Source organism: Somniosus microcephalus, chromosome 2 (assembly GCF_052327205.1).
Source record: "Somniosus microcephalus isolate GS21.2 chromosome 2, FLI_Smic_1.0, whole genome shotgun sequence".
Taxonomy (NCBI): Eukaryota; Metazoa; Chordata; class Chondrichthyes; order Squaliformes; family Somniosidae; genus Somniosus; species Somniosus microcephalus.
This window is the reverse complement of record NC_140988.1, coordinates 239,349,520-239,366,684: the sequence shown is the minus strand read 5'-3', so window position 1 is coordinate 239,366,684 and position 17,165 is coordinate 239,349,520.

Here is a 17,165-nt window from a genome sequence, read left to right as displayed (position 1 = left end):
CGGAAGGGATTCCACTCCCTCAATGTCCAGCTGGTGGGTGACCATATTCAGTGCATCATGCAAGTAAATGCTCGGTATCCTGGCAGCAGCCATGATGCCTTCATTCGGCGGCAGTCCACTGTACCATCAGCATTTCAGCCATCATGACAAGCCAGAGGGTGGCTTTTTTCTTATTCGTTTATGGGATGTGGGCATCGCTGGCAAGGCCAGCATTTATTGCCCATCCCTAATTGCCCTTGAGAAGCTGGTGGTGAGCTGCCTTCTTGAACCGCTGCAGTCCGTGTGGTGAAGATACTCCCACACTGCTGTTTGGGAGGGAGTTCCAGGATTTTGATCCAGTGACGATGAAGGATTGGCGATATACTTCTAAGTCAGGATGGTGTGTGACTTGGAGGGGAACTTGGAGCTGCTGGTCTTCCCAAGTGCATGCTGCCCTTGTCCTTCTAGATGGAAGAGATCGCATGTTTGGGAGGTGTTGCCGAAGAAGCCTTGACGAGTTGCTGCAGAGCATCTTGTAGATGGTACACACTGCAGCCACGGTACGCAGGTGGTGGAGGGAGTGAATGTTTAAGGTGGTGGATGGGGTGCCAATCTAGTGAGCTGCTTCTTGAGTGTTGTTGGAGCTGCAATCATCCAGGCAACTGGAGAGTATTCCATCACACTCCTTACTTCTGCCTTGTAGATGGTGGAAAGGCTTTGGGGGTTCAGGAGGTGAGACACTCGCCACAGAATACCTAGCCTCTGACCTACTCTTGTTGCCACAGTATTTATGTGGCTGGTCCAGTTAAGTTTCTGGTCAATGGTGACTCCCAGGATGCTGATGGTGGGGGATTCGGCAATGATAATGACGTTACGTGTCAAGGGGAGGTGGTTAGATTCTCGTTTGTTGGAGATAGTCATTGCCTGGCACTTGTGTGGCGCGAATGTCACCTGTCACTTATCAGCCCAAGCCTAAGTGTCGTCCAGGTCTTGTTGCATGCGGGCATGGACTGCTTCATTATCTGAGGAGTTGTGAATGGCGCTGAACGCTGTGCAATCATCAGCGAACATCCCCATTTCTAACCTTATGTTGGAGGGAAGGTCATTGATGAAGCAACTGAAGATGGTTGGGCCTCGGACACTGCCCTGAGGAACTCCTGCCGCGATGTCCTGGGGCTGTGATGATTGACCTTCAACCACCACAACCATCTTCCTTTGTGCTAGGTATGATTCCAGCCAGTCGAGCATTTTCTTCCCGATTCCCATTGACTTCAGTTTTACTAGGGCTCCTTGATGCCACACTCAGTCAAATTCTGCCTTGATGTCAAGGGCAGTCACTCTCACCTCACCTCTGGGATTCAGCTCTTTTGTCCATGTTTGGACCAAGGCTGTAATGAGGTTGGGAGCCGAGTGGTCCTGGCAGACCCCAAACTGGGCATCAGTGAGCAGGTTATTGGTGAGTAAGTATTGCTTGATACCACTGTCAATGACACCTTCCATCACTTTGCTGATGACTGAGAGTAGACTGATGGGGTGTTAATTGGCCATGTTGGATTTGTCCTGCTTTTTGTGGATAGGACATACCTGGGCAGTTTTCCACATTGTCGGATAGATGCCAGTATTGTAGCTGTACTGAAACAGCTTGCTTCGAGGTGCGGCTAGTTCTGGAGCACAAGTCTTCAGCAGGATAGTCGGGATGTTGTCTGGGCTACTGGGCAACAAGGGGTATCCACTAACCACCTGGCTCATAACTCCACTGCGCAACCCATGCAGACTTGGGCATCGTGCATAGAATGAAAGCCATGCTGCCGCACGGAATCTGATAGCACAGAAAATTGGCATCCTCAAACAATGCTTCTGCTGCCTGGACTGCTCTGGAGAAGCCTTGCAGTGCTCATCAGAGCACATCTCAAGATTTGTCATGGTCAGCTGCATGCTCTACAACCTTGTCATCATGAGGGCACAGCCATTGCCACCAGGCATACGATGACCAGCTGAGGAGGAGGAGGAGGAGGAGGAGGAGGAGGAGGAAAAGGAGGACAAGGAAGCGGTTGAGAAGGAGGAGGAAGCGGAAGGGAGGAGGCAACACAGACAGCCCCTTTCAGCCTGTGTTGTCTGTAATTGACTCATCCGACTGCAGTACCAGTGAACTCATGACCTCAGTCTGACCTTCCATTGCAGCATTTAGATGGTGAGTGGCTTCTGTTTTTACTGCAATGGAAGCTGAGACATTGACCATCAGACGCTGCATGATGGTTGGGTCCACAAGTGCTTTAATGGATCTGCCCACCCCCTCCACGCTGGAAAGGATGGGCTCCAAGCTCTGCACAACCCCTGTGCAAGATTGGAGCTGGACTCCTCAATGCTCCTTGACGTTGCACGTAGGCTTTCTGGATGGCCTGTCAATGCACCAAGCATTTCTTTGTGCATTTCCATCAGCTTTGTTCTGTAAGCCACCCCATCGAAGTCCTCATCTAAGTCCTGTGCAGCAGAACTCGTGTGCGACCTCACTCTCCAGGGAGCTGGTTCCTGCATTACCCTTTCTCCCTGCCCTGGCTGCAGCCTACTTGTGCCTGGTAACTCACCACGTGCAGAGCCTGCCTCTAAGCTACCCGCTTATGTCCGCGCAGTACCAGTATCTGAGCTGGTGACTGCAACTGTCAGATCGAGTGAGGGTGTTTCTTCTTCATCATCATTCTCCTCTTCCTCTTCACCACTGCCTGGCCAGGTTGGATTTCTTGGGCCTCTGAAATGAAAAAGGCACAATGGTAGGGTTGTGGTGAGGGGGAAGGAGGGGGATGGGAAGCAAGATGAGCATGCTTACACTATCTGCAGCTTGTAATTAAGAAGAGATTATGTGATGAGTAGGGAGTGGGATGTGAGAAGGAGGATTAGGTATGAACATATCGTCATGTTCAATACTTTCAGTGCCGCCACTGGCCACGGCCTCAGCCACAGCCACTCCAATTATGCCGAGCACCGTCTCCTCGAGCGGGGTCAAGATATAGAGGCACGCCTGTCCCCCTCTTGTTAACTGCCGCTACCTATGATTATGTGCCACCTTGTGCTGCAAAGGAGAGGGAAGTGTGTCAGTGAGTGTGGTTCACTGTGTTTGGCTGATGTTGCTGTCATGGTTGAATAGCTGGCAGTGGGTGCAAGCTGGGAGATGTGGGTGTGAGGCTTGCAGCAGTGGTAAGTGTGTGAAGATGAGATAGAGCATGTGAATGTGAGGTATGAGTCGTGATTGATAGAGATTGATGATAGGTGAGTAATGCGGGTGTAATAAGTTGAGCAGTGTGTTAGGCTAGTGGTGCAGTTTGCGGGATATGGCATTTGAACATTAATTCACTGGCCTTGACCACTCATGTGAGGTAATTAAACTTCTTCCTGCACTTCATCCAGGTCCTCAGGGCTACATTGCTTACATTGACAGCGATGGCTATCTGCTCCCATTCCCTTCTCAGTATCTGTCTGGAGGGCCCCCTGGCCCCCTGTGGATAGAGGACACCTCTCCTCCTGTCCACCTCCTGTACTAGGGCCTCGAGTGCTGCATCAGAAAATCTGGGAGCCCTCTCCCTGCCGTGTTGTGCCATCTTCACTCTTCCTGTAAGTCACACACTCCTCTACATCGACATCCAGCACCTGCTGGAGCCAGAATGCACCTCCCCTTTAAGAGGTGCAGGTTGGCTTTAAGAAGTGCAGGCTAGCTTTAATTGGTGCTAGTCTCGCACAAATTTGGGCCTCCTTCTGAGCATGCAGCCACTCAGCCACTACCATTTAAATTAGCAGACAGCACAATGTTTGCATGCTGCCTGCATTATTTGAATAAATGTTGGTTAATCACACATTGCGATTCCCACACCCATTTTGGGGGGCTATCCAATTTTTAGCCCAGTTTTTCTGGGTCCTGCCCAAATTTCTATCCCCATTTAGGCTCTAACACTTGACTTCTGCCCCCAGTGCACCAGCGGGCTCGAGAACTCTAGGGAGGCAGGTTTCTCTACTACTTTTCCTAATCTGCCATTTTGAATTTGCTGTTGTAGACATTCTCTCCCAGGATATTAGTTATTGCTGCTTTCTATCTTACCTCCACAGTCCTCCCACTCAGCACTCTGCAGCTGCTGGTCTTTGTTGACTTCTGTTTCCAAGTTTTCTCATCACTTCACTTATCAAGGTAGTGTTGGGATCCAGGACCATATTATTTCAGGCACACAACGCATAGGGCTCAATTTTAACTCCCAAAAACAGCTGGGTTGCGGTTGTGTCAGGTTAAAATGCAAAAAATTTGGAACAGGAACACAACCCGCCTCGAAGTCGCCCACTTCTGGTTTTAACCGAGGCGGGGCGAGGGGCGGGTGACCAATCTACTCTTGGGAAGCAGGCTGGTAATTTAAATATTATAATGAGGCTGCTGCCTTCATTTTAACATGGTGTGGAGATGCCGGTGTTGGACTGGGGTGGACAAATGTAAGAAGTCACACAACATCAGGTTATAGTCCAACAGCTTTATTTGAAATCACAAGCTTTCGGAGCGCTGCTCCTTCGTCAGGTGAAGTGGAGAAATGCATAAAGACACAACTTATATAGTCAGAGAATAATGTCAGATGTTTTATCACACCTCGACAGAAAGATAATCACAGCAATCAAAGGTGTGAATGGTGTCCAAACAGGTCAGTCAGGAAAACATTACATCAAAGAACAATGAGGTGGGGTCACAAGGGGTCAAATGTTGCAGATGCTGGTGTCTGTATTTAGGGAAGTGTGTCAGTGAGTGTGATAAATGGCAGTTAGAAAGATTACCTGTAAACATCTGACATTATTCTCTGACTATATAAGTTGTGTCTTTATGCATTTCTCCACTTCACCTGATGAAGGAGCAGCGCTCCGAAAGCTTGTGATTTCAAATAAAGCTGTTGGGCTATAACCTGGTGTTGTGTGACTTCTTACATTCATTTTAACAGGCATTCTATTTTTAACTCATTTTGGCTGGGTTTCCCAGGCCTTGAGAAACCCAACTGCTGAAAGGAGGCGAGAAGGGCTGAATCCTTAAGGTGAGTGCCTTTACAGCACTGCTTGTGGGCCAAGAGGAGGAGGAGTGTTTCCTCCACGCCCAACCAGCTACCCAGCAAACCCTCCTCCCACCACCACCCACCCCCACCCCACACCCGTGATTTGTCTTCTTCCACCCCTCCCCCCCCCACCATTGGACTCCCCCACCTCCATCTGCCCCCCTGCCCTGGGACCACCATCTGCCCCATACAAATACCATCTGAACCCCCCCGACCACCATCGGAGTGGTTGGGACCCCCCGCCCCCACAATCTCTCTCACACCCCCACTACATCTACCTGCTCTCATAGACTGCGGTCTTGTGAAAGGCCTCTAGCCCATTAATCAGGCAGCTTAAAAACCGCCTCCGGCTAAAATCCAGGCCATTATTTTTTTTTCATTGAATGGGGTTATTAAAGTGGGATTCTGTTAACATTTGTTTTCTTCCATTTAATTTAGCTGGACCCTATTGGAATTAGTTTATCAAGCTTTGCCAATGAAAACACCTTCTATCACTCATTCCTGTTTGATTTGGTGTAAGTCATCAGTAATGGCCTTTATTCATTGTATCACTTCTGCCTTCGTCGAATAAGACTTTAACAGTTAGAAATGCCTGAATTTTCAGGTTTCACCTTCAGCATTGAAAATGCTAAAATTCAAATATTCTTTTAATCCAAAACCCCAAACCACTGGAAAATACCTGCTTTGACAACTAAGGAATATCCATGCATTCTTCCCAGATTAGACCCTCTGGAATTAGATGAACACTTGTAGCCCCTGGACTACAAGCACATTTATAGCACCAGAGAGTTTTATTAAAAAGTTATCTTGTAAAAATTAAAAGACTTGGACACCTACTCAATCTTTTATTATTTTCTGGGGGGAGAAACTTGACTTCTGCCCAGAACAGGCACAAGTTTGGTGCTGTAGCCCGTTTAGGCTGGCGTGAAGCACGAATCCAGTTCAGGTTTAGACTTCACTACCATGCCGCCGGTGAGCTGAGGGTGATAGACAAGCATCCTGCTACAGCTTGCAGGCTGTCCACAAGCTCAGAGTCCCGTTCAACCCCCAGCTAAGCTTCAGACCTCGTATCTTCTCCATCACAAAGATCAGATCCTTCCACCTCTCAAACATTGCCCGCCTCCAGCTCTAACTCAGCCCATTTGGGGCTGAAACCCTCATTAATGCCTTTTGTCGCCTCCGGATTCAATGAGCTGAAGTTAATGGAGGGTTGAGGAGTCAAGGCCAGCCAGCAGAGCATTGGAGTACTTGCATCTGAAAGTGTACAAAGACATGAATAAGGGTTTCAGTGGCAGAGGGACTTAGGGAGACAGAAGTAGTTAGTGTTTGTGATGGGGAGGATATAGGGTTGGACACTCAACTCAGGGTCAAAGTATGAGGTTGCAAATAGTCTAGTTCAGCCTGAGATACTGCTCTTCCTACCCTTGCCCCATCACCTGGAGGAGGGGAATGGAGTCAGTGGCTAGGTTACAAAGTTTATGTTGTGGACCAAAGATGATTTGCTTCGGTCTTCCCAATGTTTAACTGATAAATCTGCACATTTTCCAATAAAATCACAGTTTGGAATTAGTTAAATCCTCTTGGATTCTTGATTATGGCTTTGTACAATGGTTACACCAATTTCTGTTGTCAGTACATTTTTATTGCACTTGCAATTAATTGTTCTCTGTCTGGTTGACACGCTGTAAATATTCTACATCTGTAAATATTTTGCATGTGGTGAACATATTAATGCTTTGATGCAGCAGCTAGATAGCTATTCCTGCCAGTAGACTTCACATTGGCTTAAAAAGGAGACGTTTTAACTGTTTTATGTTGAACTTTGGAAATGTGCATTTGCTCTGAAACAAAGACAACAATATGGATCCGCACCAAACCATTTACCAGGCATAAGACTGTCTAGCCTAGGCCTGTTTGCAACGAAACACCAGGAAGCCTAGTTTTATCCAGTTTGGACACTTTGGAGCGGAATACAAAGGGCACTATTTTTAGTGCACTGGTGTGTTTGCATTACATTTCCGTGTGCGTTATTTTAACAAAGCCATAAGTGGGTTAATGATTTCATTAAACTAGCACACAGAAATTTGGCATTAATGGGTTACTTTGCACTCAAAAGAGCACACAAGGAGTTCTTTGTGTTTGGCTATGCCTGCTCCTTCAAAACTTTAGTTGTTGGGTGAGCAGTTATTGCTGAGTAACCACAGCAACAAAACTAGGTAGATTTCATATTTTTAGCTTCTAATGTAGCCCAACCTTTGGTTGTGAATTTTAATGTAATAAATATGTGCTGATAGACATTGATGCTACCACTGAATGAAAGCGCAATGATTGAAAGTGTCCCAGAAGATTTAACTATTTCTGATAGGGAGGGGTGGTGTGCAGCCTTGTAGTGGTGATGTGTTCCTTCTGAAAACCTAATAGATGGACTGCCATCTCATAGGATTTTATGTTTATCTCGTTCTTGGGAGTCTAGTTTGGGAGGGGGAGGCAGTCTTGAGTTAGAGATGCATTTTTCTGATTGCTGCTCAAGAACCTAGGTTAAGCAAAAGTCAAATCACCAGCATGCTTGGTTGAGGCTATAGTTTTCAAATTGGAGTGCCTAGACACTAGGGGCCAGAATTTATGGTGTCTTCCAGCATACACCATCCTAATCCTTCTGTTTGGGCCCCCGGAAGCTATGTGTTTCTGCATGCACTACGCATGTGTAAGGGGTTTTCCTCGAGAGATTTCCAAGAGGTTTCTCTCTCCAGAGGCCTCTCTCTCTTGCACAGTAAAACCTTGAGTGGTTCGACCCACCCACCCCTTAGATTCTGTACTCTGGACTTAGGCGCAGGAACTACAATGTAGAGAAAACTCTTGTAGGCCAAGTTTGATGAAACAAAATGAAATTTATTGCATAAGGAAAATTATCAAATCAAATGCAAGCAAATAAGGGAGTACATGGGAGGGAAAACACACAAACAAATCATAATGACACAGTACTAACTAAAGCAAATACAGGCATCTTATACTCTACAAAGATCATCATGAAATAAGGAAACACACGGAACATCGAGGGACAACAACTCATGTTAATCGTACCCTTAAATCCACCCCCTTATTAAACCTATCTAGATTTGGTTGTGAAGGGCCAGAAACATGCTCAACAATCCCACTAGGAAGTGCAAGGTTTTGAAATCGAGTCTGTGTTTGGTCCTTTCAGGCGTTTCGTCTCCACATGGATCGTGGAGCCCCTGCGAGCTGCGCCACACCTCTCTCCTGAGGTGGGGGTCGGGGGCGGCTGGACACCGGCGGGCCTGGATGTCGGCGGGGTCGAGGATCATCAGCTCGACCCTGGTCAGAGGAGCCTTGGGCTGGCTCCCATCGCTTCTTCAGGTTCCTTTTCTCTCTTCTCCCGAGCCGGGGTGGCTGGAAGGTTTCTTTTCTTGGGACCTTTATTTTTTGTCTCTTCTCCCAAGTTGGGTCGATGGCCTCTCGTTCCGGCAACGGCCCGGGGATGGTCGATGATCTCCCGATGTGCTTCCCCGGGGCGGAACGCCGGCTTTGAGATGGCCTTCTCGATGTTGGCTTTCTTCTTCCTCCTGCAATTGCCTGCTTCTCCTTCTGGCTGTCCGGATTCAAACTCGACACAAGCTGCCACGGTCTCCAAGCTTGCAACTGTGTTTCAGCTCAACTCCGTTCTCCTCCGTACCTCTCCAAGCTTGCCCCAACTGCCGAAAAGTCTCTCCAGATATACCTTTCTTCCAGAGGCTTCACTTCCTGCCCAAAATCAGGTTAGTCTTTGTTTTATTTTTGGCGGGCTGGGAGCACAGTGGGGTAGTTATTATATTTAAAATGTCTTAAATGGCTGGTAACAGGCCCATCTCTGGTCTGGAATTACCTTCATTGTTTTTAATGGCCTGCTGATCTCGTTATCTAGTCCTGGGTGCTGTTCTCATGAATATGAAATTGTCCCCTTTTGTCTGGGGCAACATTTTGATGGCCTCTGTCTCCAGGCCGATCTTGACTAGATCGGCATCTAATCCATTTGCATGCGTGTGGGTCTGGTTTCCTTCTCTCAGAAACGGCTTCCAGAACTTGCTGTAGGTTGAATCCACAAAGCTGTCTGAGGTTGCGCAGGAACCATTTTAAAGTGTCCCAATAAGCTGGTCACATGGTATGGCGGCCATTTTGTATGCCCCTTTCTCTGGGCTTCTTTTAAAACAGTCTTTAAAATCATGGCCTCTTCTGCCATTTGACCCTTACTAATATAGAGTCCAATTTTGCGAATCCTACACTCCCCCCTGATGATACTGTAACTTGCTTGAAGTATCAAAATTCTGGGTGAGCAAAATTTTCTGACTTTCCACAATCTAACCATCCCCAGTATTTACCTATCTATGACCCCACGACACATGCATTTCCCATTTCAGAAAAATCTAGTGTACATTAAGCATCTATAGACGGCAATACTTTGGAGTTAAAAATCTAACAACTTACTTCCAGGCATGGAGGGGGTCCTTATACCCCTACATCACCTAGTGCATACACATTACTTTCTAATAATAACATCACATCTAATAAAACTTCAATAATAAAATAAAATACATACATGAAAAATTCAAAAATACATGAATACATATCAAAAATAATACAGAGGAAGGAGGGAAAACTTTAACTTTATACAAAGCAGCAAAAAATCTAAACGGGTGTCTCTTCTGCTACCCGCACATAATGCTCCCTCCATTCCCCTCTATTCTCATACTTTTGCGAATGTTTGACCTTTTTACAGTGTACAAACAGTAAATAAACTACAATGACAACCTGACACACTACAAGAATGTGGGAGGCTATCCTAATCCAGGAAGGGACTTCTATATTAGTGAACAGGTCCCACCATGGTGGGGTCACTATATCCAATATGTCTGCCCCTATCTCTAAAGTCTTCTGCTCCAGTGTGTAGAAGTGTTTCTGTGAAACAACAACGGCTTTTAATATCTTGGTGAGGTGTTCAAGGAGAGGGGGAATGATATATCCAAAATGTGCAACGAATTGCTGCAAATCGGTGAAATTTTCTTTCACAGTGATGTGAACAGTGGAAGGTTCAGGAATGGGGACAATTCGCTCTTGGGCCACTTGAACTTCTGCCCTGGGCTTGAAACAGAAGCTGCTGTCACTGACCGGATACCAACCGTGCTGTCCATGCTGGTAGTGGGGCGCTGCAGTGGTGACACAGTATGTCCCACCTCCTATATATGCCACCTGCGGGGGCACATGGCCTTGTGCCATTGCCTCCATGGTGCAATTTATAGGCTTCGCGCCAGCAGTTCTGAACCCGCACTGTGGTTTTAAATGGGCATTCAAGTGCTGGGGACACAGGATGATGTGTGCTTCCCGGCTCCGGCACCCCGAGAGGTCGGTACCCATCATTGCATGCTCCCATCGAATGACGTAAGGTGGGACCCCTGTGTAGCGAATGTGCGCACCCCCCTGAATGACTCCAATGTTCTCCACCCTATATACCGGGGCGGGTTTTGCTGTCTTTCCCATCACCGGCATTCTTACCACTATACCCATAATGGTGTGATTAGACCGTCCACAGTCCACTGGGACTGGATAGGCCTCTGAAGCTAGTCTGAGCTGGCACGGACTCAATGTATTCTCAAAAGGGTGGAGGGCTGCAAGGTGCTTGTTGCTGATCCAGGAGGGGACTAAACCTTGTTTTAAATCCTCCAGATTACTGCGGCCCTCGCCCAGTTACCACGCCCCGTATAGCACACAAGCTTCGTTCTGCGCAGCCTGATGGACGCATTCCGATCCTCCCTGATAAGAGCATTTACCGTTCTGGCGTGCTTCTCCAGCTCAGCTATAATCTCTTTAAAGTGTAGTGTCATAGCTGGTCCTCATGTAACTCAGAACCCACTACCTTATTCTCGTCAGTCAGTATCTTTCTTAGCTATGTTTTTAAACCATTGATCTGGGTTTGCAGCTCCACGTCATCCAGCGTGTTGATGACGGAAGTTCCTGTATTAAAAGCTGTGAAAATATCATTTACGGCACCCCTCCTTTGTCTCCCTATTCTGTCCAAGACCTCATGTGGTGTGGTGTACAATTCGGCTCTGTCGACATCGGCAAATTCGAATTCGTAAAACTGCTTAAACATGTTTGTTAACAGGACCTGGTATAATTGCTCCGTGTCCTTGGGGCACCACTCTGGCAATCGCACCTCGGTGAGATTTAAAATCACCGAAGCCACCGCGTAGTGGACCCCTTGGTACAGTACCTGATCTGTGGGTACCAATACCAATCCGTTCCCGGGTCCCTTTGTCGTGGTGGGACACCCTTCCTTGAGGGCTTTAGCTACCGGAACTGTGGGCAGGGGCTTGCGGGGTCGGGTGATGATCTCAGTGGCGTTTACTGGGATCTGAGAGTATGGGACTCCGCACGCCCATGAGCTGACGTCCCACCTCATTCCTTGTCCAGCATCCTGCCACTGCCTTTGGAAAAAAATGGAGACGCCTGTGGGGTAAGCGCGTTCTGAACCCCACATACAGATGTAGATCCCCTCATCTGGTTCCCACCATTTGTCCCAACAGACACTCAACCCCCCGCGTGTTCCCATTATTGTCCGATGGGTGTTATTACCCAATCTTTCCCATTCCACTGTCGAGTTCTTCATGGTGCTGCTCAACTTGCGCAGCCACCACCAGCAGTCCAAAGGTACATGTCCGTTGCAAACAAGGCAAATCTTCTTGCCCACGGTGACGCTGATCCTGGGTGCAATGATCCGCACCCTGGGGCACATCAGAGACGTTTCCCTGTACGCGAACCCCGTCTGACTGGAGTATTCAGTGGAGTTCGACCCCAGCCAGCCTGGCCATCTCCCTTCATGGAAGTAGGCAGCAGTCTCTTCAGCATCACGTGCGCCGGTTCCGTCAGTCGCGATGGGGCCTCTATTTCCAGAGCACCCATAAACGGTGGAGTCCTTGGTGCGGCCCCGATAGGCCCAGCTCCATCCGACCATCATGAACGCAACGAGGATCCCTCTCATCATTCTCCTGGTTCCTGCAATAAATCAAACAATACAGCCAGGCTCCCGAGAGATTCTGGCTTAGGTGACGGCATGATCGGGCCTTTCGACCTCGATCCAAAACAACACACATACTGGGCAGATTTAAAACTACTTAAACTCTAATCATTTTAATATGTTTACACACCTTAAACTTAAACTTCAACTAAACTTATGTACAGCGCCGCCCGTCCCCGGGCGGCTTGCCTAATCCCTGGTTGGATTGCAGCTTGCCGCTCCCTGTGGCGGGGCTGCAGTGACCTGTGGCTCTGGACTGCAGCGGGGCTGCAGTGACCTGTGGTTCTGGTTCCCTGCAGCCTTTTGCTTTTAATCGGGGACTGTGTTTTTTCATGGATTTCTGAAGTCAGCGTTTGCTGGGAGTGGGGGACTCGGGCCAAGGTTTTACAGGCTGAGGCGTTCGAGTCGACCTGCGAAAATGTACTTTGGGCGTGGCTCCCTTAGCGACTGGACCTTCGGGTGGGACCTTAGCTCTCACAGCCCGTGGCTCCTCCACGACTGTAGGCTTCGGCTCCCTTCCCTCAGGCTCCACCCCTTTGGGATTTGGGCAGGCTCCCTTGGCGAGTGGACCTTCGGGTGGGACTTCAGCTCTCACAGCCCGTGGCTCTTCCACGACTGTAGGCTTCGGCTCCCTCCCCTCAGGCTCCGCCCCTTTGGGAATTGGGTCTGTGGCAGACTGCTCCTCCTCACCTGTCCCTACAGGTGGAGAATCTCTGCCCCCAATTTCTACCTCCCCCACGCTCGAGTCGAGGGCGGGATCTCCGTCCTCCGACTCCACCTCTTCCAGAATCGTGTCGAGGGTGGGACCATATTGTTCGGGCCCCTCCTCGTCCGAGTCCCAGGCCATCGGAGAAAGCTCCCCCCAGGTGGGCGGGACCTCTTCTTCTTCCAAGCAGTCTACAATGCCAGCTTGTGTGGTCTGTGACTCATTGCGTGCCTCAGGCTGAGGATCTTTATCCTCAGACCTGGCTTCGGTTGCTGATGTTCTTGCACCTGGTTTAAACAGTTTGCACTGGTTGATGTGAAACCATTTAGTGCGCCGGGGCAACTTCACTGCATATACCATGGGGCTGGCTTTGTCTACAATGCTATAGGGCCCCATGTACAGTGGTTCTAGACTCCCTACTCGGGCATAGTTTCTCACCATGACCTGATCTCCAATTTCCCACTCGATTGTCTTTCGGGGTTCAAGCAGCAATCGGTTGCCCTGATGCTGCCTCCCCATGTTCCCAGCCGCTTGCCCATAGATCTGTTTCAGGCGCTCAAAAAGGTTTCGGGCAAACTTGTCCCGATCCACCTCTTGGAGCTGCCCCTCAGTGAGCACCAGGGCTAGTACATGGGTGGGGGTTTGCATGACTCTTCCAGTCATTAATTCGTGCGGGGAGTACCCCGTACTTTTAGACTGGCTAGCCCGGATCCCCATGAGGACTAGGGGCAAGGCCTCCACCCATTTTTGGGGCGAGTCCCTCGTCTCCTTCCTCAGCTTTTCCTTTAAGCTGCGGATTGTGGGCCACGTGCCACTTCCCTTCAATGCCTAAGAGCATGAGGGTGTCCTGCATCACTTGGCCAGTGAAATGAGCCCCTTGATCAGACTCCACAAATCGTGCTAGTCCCCACCGCGAGAACACCTCCCGGACCAAGATCCCGGCAGTACTAAGTGCCGTGGCTGTTCGGCATGGGAAGGCTTCCACCCACTTGGTGAACACATCCACCAGGACAAGGCAGTACTTATAGCCTCCCTGGGCGGTGGGCAGGGGCCCGATGTAGTCGACCTGTATCGACTGCCATGGTCCCTCTACCCTCCTGATATGTCCCATGGGTACCTTCCTTTTCTGGGGGCCTGGGTTGTTTGCAGCGCAAACTAGGCAATTGGCACAGAACTCGCGGACATCGTCCCGAAGTCCCGGCCACCACCCCGCCTGCTCCACCCGTTGCCAGTTGACCTCAGGCCCGGGGTGTCCTGCTCCTGGACCCTCGTGGGCCAGTTGAAGGAATTCCCTCCGGTGCTGTTACGGCACAACCCACTGTTCCTCTCGGAACAGCATGCCTTCCTTGATGGAGAGGGCTGCTGTACCGTATGGACCCTCTACTTCCTTGCCCTCAGTGATGGCCTTGAGGACTGTTTTTAGGGCGGGATCTAGGGTTTGGACAGTCTTGAGGTCTGGGGGCAGTGTTACCCCTGTGGTACCCTGAGTCCCATCCCTGCCTCGGATCACTGCCACGGGTTTGGACCCATAGGGATCCCAAAAGGTACCGGTGCGGGCACCCTCCCTGACTAGCGTATCAACTTGCTGATTACCCTCGCACGTTCTGTGGAGGAATGGGCCTTTACCTTGTGGATAAAGACTTCCCCTTTCTCTCCCACCACAGCTAAGATCTTTTCTAACAGGGGCTTCACGGTTAAAGGTCGCCCGTCCGCAGAGGTATGTCCGCGGCGGGACCAGATGGCTAGGTACTCCGTACACGAGTTGCATGTGAACATGCTGTCTGAGCAAATCGTGTATGGGGTGGGGAAGATCTCAGAGTGTGTAACTACGTACACTACCGCGGACAGTTCAGCCTGCTGTGCGCTCATAGTGCTGGGGAGCTTAATCACCAGGGCAATGCTTGCCGCGGGGTCATAAACTCCACACCCTGTGAGTCGTTCGCCAGCAGATACCGTGCTGGAACCGTCTACGTAGATCTCGCAGCCTGTGGGATGTATCCCGGCCCGTAAACCTACGTTCACCTCCCATACCCCTTCTACGGAACACCGATGGGCTGTTCCGGGATATACCATGTTGGCCGCGAGCTTGGGCTCGCAGAGACCCTTTACCTTCAGCTCCATCTGTGAAAGGAGGAGGGTCCAACGCGCAATGCGTGCACTGCTTACGGTCCCATCCTTAATCCTTCCATCTAGAAGCATTCCGGTAGGTGTGTGATGGGTGAGGAGAGTGTTGGGAGAGGTGCCTGTGAAGATCAGAGATCTTTTCACAGCCCAATGCGTGGCCAGGAGATGCCGCTCGCAATTGGAAAAGCTCCTTTCCACATCAGTGAGCACCCTGGAGGAATAGACCACTGGCCTCAGCTTGCCGTGTCGCTCTTGAAGCAGTACAGCGCTCAAGCTATCCCCGCTAGCCACTACCTCCAGGAAAAACTCCTCTCCCCCATCTATGGCCCCCAGGGCTGGCGCGGTCTGCAAGTCTCTCTTGAGTCTCTCAAATGCTGCCTGGCAACCCTCATCCCATGACCACTCCACTCCCTTGTGTAGGAGTCGGAGCAGCGGGGCGGCTGTGGCTGCATAGTCCTCAATGAAGTCTCTGCAGTACCCGGTCAATCCCAGAAAGGACCTCACACCTGTGACGGTGGTGGGGATCGGTAGTTCTTGCACCGATTCCTGTCTGGCTTTATCTATGGCTCTCTCACCGGCGCGGATGGTCAGACCCAGGAATTTCACTTCCTGCTGGCCGATCCGTGCCTTCTTTGGGTTTACTTTGAAACCCTTTCTTCCTAACAGCTCCAATAACTCGGCCAATAGTGGGCCATGCTCCTCTCTCGAGTCTGTGAACAGGAGCAGGTCGTTCACATACTGCACTAGCTGATTGGGCTGGCTGAACTCTTTTAAACTCCCTGCCATGCTTTGATGGCTGTTGTGGAAACCCTGTGGCAAGCAGTTCCAGGTGTACTGTTGTCCTTTAAATGTAAAGGCAAACTTGTACTGATCCTTCCTCCGTAAAGGGATGGACCAAAACCCATTAGAAATATCCAGCACCATGAACGTGGTCGCGGAGGCTGGAATACTTCCTATCAGGTCGGCAACTGCTGCTACTGTCGGCGCGCAGGCTGGGATGTTGCTATTGAGGACTCTGTAGTCCACCGTGGCTCTCCAGGAATCGTCCGGCTTCTTCACCGGCCATAACGGAGAGTTCACATGGGTGGCTATCGGTCTCAACATGCCCTGCTGCACCAGTGAAGATATTGCTGTCTCCATGTCGGGCTCTGCTTCCCTGGGGAAGTTGTACTGTTTTTGGGGTCGGGTCATGGGGTCCCCGTCTACGCTAACCTCAAACCCGGTGACCCTCCCGCAATCGTGCTTGTGAGTGGCAAACGTCGCCAGGTGGTCGCACACAAATGCCTGCAAATCTTGTGGGACGCCCGTGATCATGAGCTCGAGGTCGTAGCCCTCTTTTGGCTTCACGGTACACAGGGTCCCTCTTTCTCCTTCCCCTAGGATGATGACTACCTTGCCCGGCTCACCCTTACCCGCTCCCCAAAGGCAATGGTTTCTTAGGTCCACGAGGATCCCGTTTTCGACCAAGAAATCGGACCCGAGGATCCCTTTCCCATTCTCCACCTCCCACTTCATCAGTATACACCTCCACTTGGTGCGGCGTGGTCCTAAATGAATGGCGAGGGGAATGGAATGTGTGCCAGCCTGTTCCTTGCCTGCGAAGCCCAACAGAATATATGGAACCCCGGTGGACAGAGGTGAGGTGGCGGGGTTATCTGTGTGGATCACGGTGCACGATGCCCCCGTATCCAACAAATAGGTCCCTTTTACCTCCTCCACTTCCATTTCCACGAGGGGTCGCCTCCATATATCATATTGCAGCGCACACAAGTAAACGGGCTGCGCCGACTCTAGTCATTTGGGCACAGCGGTCGGGGTTTCGGGCACGACAAGACCGGTAGTGACAGCTATTTTCCCCTGCGAATTCATCAGAGACCGCATTGTCTCTAAAATCGATTCAATCGTAGCGGGATTCATAACTGCACCAGCTCCTTGTGCTGGGGCAGGAGCTACGGCTTGGGTTTGGGCTGGTGCTGGGGCAGCGGTCTGGGCTTGGGCTTCAGCTGCGGGAAATCTCCCTTTATTATCCTTCCACGGATTTCTACAGTCCTTGCGCCAATGTCCATCCTTCCCACACCCGTAGCAATTGAGCTTGGCCTGGACAGGGCGATTCCTCTCCTGACGCCACTCCTGCTTGCTTGGGGCTGCGGGTTTTGCCTGATGCACCTTTCCTTTCTGAGGAGCTGTTTCCTGACCTCTACAATTCTTGTATGCCATATTT